The sequence below is a fragment of the Megachile rotundata genome, chromosome 11 (assembly GCF_050947335.1).
Source record: "Megachile rotundata isolate GNS110a chromosome 11, iyMegRotu1, whole genome shotgun sequence".
Lineage (NCBI taxonomy): Eukaryota > Metazoa > Arthropoda > Insecta > Hymenoptera > Megachilidae > Megachile > Megachile rotundata.
Window position 1 is genome coordinate 16,233,123 of NC_134993.1, and position 6,725 is coordinate 16,239,847.

The following is a 6,725-nucleotide window of genomic DNA, read 5'->3' on the forward strand; positions in this document are numbered from 1 at the left end:
AGTCTAGAAATCTGATATAGAAGTATTTTATCGTATAGTGCCCTGTGTAACAGCGACGTCGGTTTGATTTCCACAAATTAGCAACCCTCAGACATCAGTCTCTTTCCCTTTCCCTTACGTTGTACGTCGAACAATGGCCAGATAATGCCATTACGTCCACGTTAACAGCCATAATATCGAGCGACAACGCCGCCGAACGACGCTGGTAGCTGGTCGAATGATAAATGTCAGCGTCGAGCGAGAAAGACGTCGAAGAGGAAGAGAGAAGGACAGGCAGCCGAGCGAAGAGAGAACGGGGAGGGAGGAAAAATAAATACGAGCCAGTGGAGCGAACTAAATGCCACTAAACGGGGGAAAACTGGGATAAAACATACGTTTCCGCTTTTCTCCCATAATACGTCATAAGCGTGCGCGAAAACCGGTCCCCATTGTACGGGCCATTGTGCAAGGATAACGAATGGTTGTTCGTGATCCTTTGCGAGCCACTGACACCACCACCCGGGCACAGGCTGTCTCCTCTCCGTCGAGTGTTTTGATCCTGTGATTTTTATGGGTACTCGCCCCTTCCACTCGCTCGAAAATTCAATTTCATGGCGTTTCCGAGTACGCTGAGATTGATGGTGATTCTGTTCCTGGGATTGCTGTATCATTTTCCTTCTTTCGAGCTCAATTAATTATACCTTCTTGTGCCGCACAAATATCTTGCGTTTCAATTATTTTAGTTTGAAATTAGATTCTATCTCGAATTCGATGATATTCGAATTACATCTTTAAGAGAAATCGAGACGCAGAAAGTTAAGTAGAATGATCCATACATGATCAGACCATTCTCACGATCGTTTCTTCGTTAACCATAAGTCACATTAAACGATGCACTCTAATTGCAAGCACTCGGAGCGTGTATATCTCCGGAAAAGCTCGTTCGGAATAATTCCATCGCTGGACGAAAAATGAAGCGAGGACACGCGTATCAGAACGGATCGTTTTGTCCGGCGACAAAATCAGCAAAGTAGAAGGAAGGAAGCGGGAAGGGGGTGGATCGAAAAGGGCAGGTATAGGATTGTGGCGCAAAAAGGAATCGAACCAACGGAGTAACACATTGTGCTTCGTACAATGGCTGTTTACTGTCTCCACTTCGCGACCTACAATGCCTGCCTCGTTCCGCCGTCAGTTTTTGTCGATTGTCGTCCGTCCTATATGTATAGAGACAACGAAGGAGAGGGGTCGAAGCTGTCCGGAGAGCTTCCGCATAATTTATCAGGTTTGTTTAATCGATCGAACGAAAGGAACGGCTTTCAAACGGCTCTGTTGCTTCCTTTTTTATCGAGCTTCTTCGTTCCTGATCGTATTCAGCTTGTGTCTGCCTTTGTTTCGTAGAACATGCATTTTGTCGATCGGCTGGATGATTCGGTGAATCTTTTGTGGAAAATTCTGAAGACGTTTGCGGTATCGTGGAAATTGGTTTAATATCGTAATCGAGAAGTTTAATTTGCAAGTTTCGCGAAATTCGAAAATTTGCTTTATTACCGCACGAAATTCTCCGTTCCCGTTTTCCGGTCTCGCGAACGTTCGATGCCGGGAATATGTAATCCCCCATCGTTCCTTTTCGTCGTGGCATCGTCAAGGTAACAGTACGGTTTCCTGTTCACTGATCGTCGACAAAAGTTGTACGTCGAGAGAACCCCTTTACGATCCGGTAAACGACGAATCGGCTTTTTCAACAATTCGCTTGTCACCGGTTTCATGGGATTAACATTTGTTAATCTCGCGTGGTTTTCCAGTGAAAGGAAGGAAAAAGGCACCACCGTCTGTTCCATAGAAATCCCCGTCGATACGAGGCATAAACATATTGCGATATTTCGAAAAATTGTTTTAAGTGATAACCGAAGTTAGTTAAATCGTATAAGAGTTTCGGTGCGCACGGAATCCAATTTTCGTCGGCAACCCCGTCAGGATCAGCACAATGAATAATCCAGATTGGGAATGATGAATCGCGCTCTGGACTCCGTCCCGTGAGGGGAATCCGTATAAAGATGTTGCATCCGCATTCTTCACGGCTGCTTCGTGTAATTCATATCGCGATTGTAGCCACGGACAACGAACACACGGTTCTATGAGTACCGTCACGTGCACGTGTCTAATGTCCCTATTCCAGCCACCTCCCCGCTTCTATAATGCCCGTATTCCGATTAGTGTGCACGTGTAATATGGGCACAGCGTGTCGCTGCGTGGGTGTGGATTGTAATCACCTGAATACCTGTTCTATCGCAGGATCTCGGTTCACTGGGCGCATCTGGATCAACCCTACCCTCTTTGCCTTATCGGTAACTTTCGAGATGCTTCAAACCTTTTTTCCTCTTTTTACCATTTTTCCATCGTGTGTAATTTAAATTATGTTTCTGAGGGAGTCGAAAATTTTACAACTCTAATTCTGTTCCACCGAAACCTGATCCAAGTGCATCATTCACAATTAGTTAACCATAAATATCGTAAAAGTTTTTAACCCTTTCGTGATATCCTTTATGCGACGGTTCACCGTATCGTCGATAAATCAGCAGCAAAGTCGACATTTTTCCGTTCGAACTTGGCCACGTGTCGACGAGTGACTTCCAGCCCCATTAGATCGTCTTGCAATGAGCCGCGAAGTACGCTCGTTTAATACACGACGAGGCTGTCATCCGTGAAACGTTCTCCTTGTGGCGAGGGTGAGCATTCTGGAGGACTTATACAATCTTGTAAATTTACGTATTTGAAAAATAAATTGACCCACGGTAAATATTAAACGATACTTAAATACTCGTAGCACCGAACTGGTACATACGTAATTCAAACATTGTTAATAGAGACATCCCACTTTGGAAAAGTTCGGCACACAAAAGGGGACGTTTCAGAAGACTGTGGTTGCTGGCTGGCGCGAGAACGAGCCCTTTAATTCGATTGATAATAAATGTTTGCATTTTACATGTAGCAGACCGTGCCGAATGCGTGGCATGTGGCAAGGCCAGTATTTGTTCAGGCACGAATGGCAAATAGAAGTCTCCCTTCGTTTCGGTTATACATACGTATTCGTCCATATTGTACTTTCCTGTGGTGACGTAAGAACTTTGCCTGTTTTAAAAGGTAACGGGGGGTGAAACATATTTCTTTTTCGAGACCCTATGGAGGGTGTGAAAGATACAGATTACATTTGTTCTTGCCATGATAGTATTTAATCAGTCGAAACAGTGTCTCTAGAATACGTGGCCTATTGATATACTTCGCGAAGGTGTTAGAGAGCTAGAGCACCCTCGAGGGCAACTCGCTTAAACTCTCGGAAACATACTCGTTCATACACGTCAGTGACACGTCTCGTATAATCCTCGTGTCGAGTGCATTCAGCCTCTCGGCTACGTTTCTGTAACTTCCGCCACGGCCTTCGTTTTCCCAAGGAATCCTTCGGAGACAGCCTGGAACGATGGAGTCAATAAAAGCTTCTTAGACAATTCGCAGTCTGTTTACGCTCGAAACGCTTCCGGTTACAAATTCGTTGGATCCTTCAGATTGTGGGTCTTGGATCCCTGATTCGAGAGTAGCCGACCGTCTCCTCTTCTCCGAGGATGTCTCTAGAATGTTTGTATCGTTGCCGACCAGGATTTGCAGTCTCCAATAGCTCCGGGCTGATATTGCTATACAAATTGTAAATCTTAAGATTCCCTGGGATAACGGTGGGGAACTGTTTGCGTTGAACTTCTGTTTGAGGATTTGCGAAACATTGTGTTTTACGTATTATATCTTACAATACGTACTAGAAAGTGTCAATCGTTTTGAAACTTTGTCGTCAAAAAGTATAAATCAATTTCTCCTCGATTTCTCTCCGATTTCGAATTACCCCGACATTAAACAGCTCTCAACGGATCCGTGGATATACTGTACGACTCATGGAAAAGTTTACCTCCCTTCTTTCTCGCCCCTCAGCCATCTTGTCGGAAGGAGGACCGGTAAAAGGTGTATACTTCGAAATCGAGCCAATATTTATGTAACAGAATCGCGACACCTCTCCTCTCGAAAGGTAAACACAAGAAAAAGATTCGTCGTCGTTTCCGCGAGTCGAAACGAGTGGAAGAAAAAGCGACGAAGAGGGAGATAGGCGGAAGGGTGGACGGGTTATTATGAAAACGACAAAGGGTGAGAGGGGCTCGAAACTGGTGCATTTCTAGGGACCACCATCAAGATGACGGTGGTTGGTGTTGGTGGCACAATACCGCGTTCAAATTAAATTTAAAGTGTCATCCCCCGGCGTCATACGAGGTAGCCATTGTGTCGTTCAAGATACGAGGACGGGACACGAAGGGGGTCGAACGATATTCTTCCCATGAGAAACAAGCGAATGGAAACGCGTTGTCTTGCGTCGATAAATCGTCTTAGGGGCTGCGAAAGATTTCCCTGAAGAGGTGACAAGATGGTGATATCTGCATTCTTATATTTAGGAAAAAAATTCTCATTTCTCATATCTTAACTAGTCTCTATCTTCCATACGAGAAAAAATATACCAATTCTCGTTTGTCCGCTATAAATTGATCCATCAACTTCCGGTAGATATAGCCCCAATTCGCCACAATATATTTATCAGGCAGAGAAATAACACACGACGCCGGTTGGGTCAATACGTCTAGCAATCTTGCGCGCGGAAGGCGATCGAGAAAGGGCCGTCGAGATAAAGGGACAGCCTCGAAGACAACGAAAAAAAAGAGAACCAAAAGGGGTGGCAGAAGCTGAGGAACAGAGGAGAAGAGAAAAGTGGAAGAAAAGGCTCGAGAAGAAAGGATACTAGCTCGAAGACGTCAGGTCCGACTTTCTTCTTTTTTTAACGACGTTCTCGTTTCTGTGAGTTTTCGCGACAAAGGGGAGGCCCGTTCGAACCGGAAGCGCGAGAAGAACCGGCGATGCAACTGCGATCTTGGGAAAAAGAGGCTCGCGGAAACGTGTTACGAGATTAAGTCGAGCATCCTTTGATCTCGCGACGATTACAAAACGCGTTCCTCGAAAGATTTGCATGGAAGAGCGGAAGATAAGGGAGGGCGAGGAAGAGATTGTTTCACGTTCTCTTGATTTCTTCCTCGGGAATAATAGACAAGAAAAAGTGATTTAATTTAAAGTTATTACTTGGCAAGAAACTCTCCTGTAACTTCGCGTTACTTGCAAATTAAAGAAGTTCGAGGGATGAAACAGGGTTGAAGGTTGCACTCGAGTATAGAAAGTACATCTTTTAGAATATTATTACTCTCTGAAATGCGTTTCTTACACCTTGCGATCATTCACGAAACGTTAGAATTTTAAGAAATACAGAAGTTAGATCCCCCATTCAAGCGGATCAAAGTCGTTCACGAAAATGTTCGTGTCATAGAACGAGTTAACCAGTTTTCTTTATTCGATTGTCAGGCTGAAAAGACGCAAGGGGTTAAGAAAGAACGAGCCAATCAGCGAGTCAACATCACTCTACTGTCGTGCATATAGCACAAGCACTTTTTCGTTCACAGCATTCGAAAGCGTGCTCCAGCAACGAGCCCTCCACGTCATCGGCTTTACATCGAAAAAAGAGGAAATGTAAAAAAACCTGCGGAACAATGCGCCATTCTGGCGTGACGTCTTTGCGATTACCGCTAACGAGCTGAAAAAACAACCCGTTACATCGCCACAATTCGACCGACAAAGGGTGCAACGATATTTGCACCGGTACACCCCTGTTTCGCCATTCTTCGTCTTCTCCTTCCCCTTTTTTTAATTCTGCCTCGTTTTCAGTTTCAACAGAGCGATGCATTGGCTACATCTACGCGCTGATTTCACCGGGCGAGGGGGTGGAACGGGGGTGGGATATACGCTTTCTGTTCAGTGAAATTAGAAGTGCGCCCGTCCTCGTCTGAAAGCAAATAGCACTCGAGCCACGCTCCTTTTCAGGAACAATAGAAATGTTAAGCTAACAGCGACCGGCAATTGACACAAGTGCCGCCCGCGACTCGCTCTCTTTATCCGTGGAAAACTTTTTTCCAGTGCCTTTTCTTTCTCCTTTTTTCATCCACCCCGACCACTTTTCGTTTCCCTGTCTATGCTGCTTCCTTCGTTCCTCCTCGCTTCTCGCCAACTCCTGAACTTCCCTTTGTCTTTTGCCCTTTCGCCCTTTGTCTCCGATCTTCTAATTCCCTCTCTCCTTTATTACAAAATTTCCACACTAGCTCAAATGTAAAAAACTACTAGAGAATCTTGTGCGAAGAGAGCACGTTGCACTCGAGTGTACATCTTCATTTCGAAATTCCCACATCGCGAGAGGCCCTTCGCGAAATCCATGCAAGTCCACGGTGTTCACAATGCGTCTCTGTATTTATGACCCGGTCGAATAGAGAGCTCAGGGCGTCACGATCGTCGATTCCACGGGCAGGAGGGCATGATCGAAAGGGAATAAAGGGACGGAGGAACTCGTAAATCGCGATCAGACAATGGATCGAACGTGTCGGTGCCACCGTCTCGTTTCCGTGTACTGACTGGCCCATTTTCACCCCGTTTCTTACAAGACTACGGACATCTTTACGACCTGGAATTTATAACCGATATTATTGTCTATACACGCGTTCCCTTTCGAATATCGAAGGTAGGCCGATCTGGTTCGGAAACACCCCGAGCGTCATGGCCGATTTATAGGTCGACCGTGAAAAAGGAAGGGGTTCGATCTAACGAGAATCGCATGCTTGCTT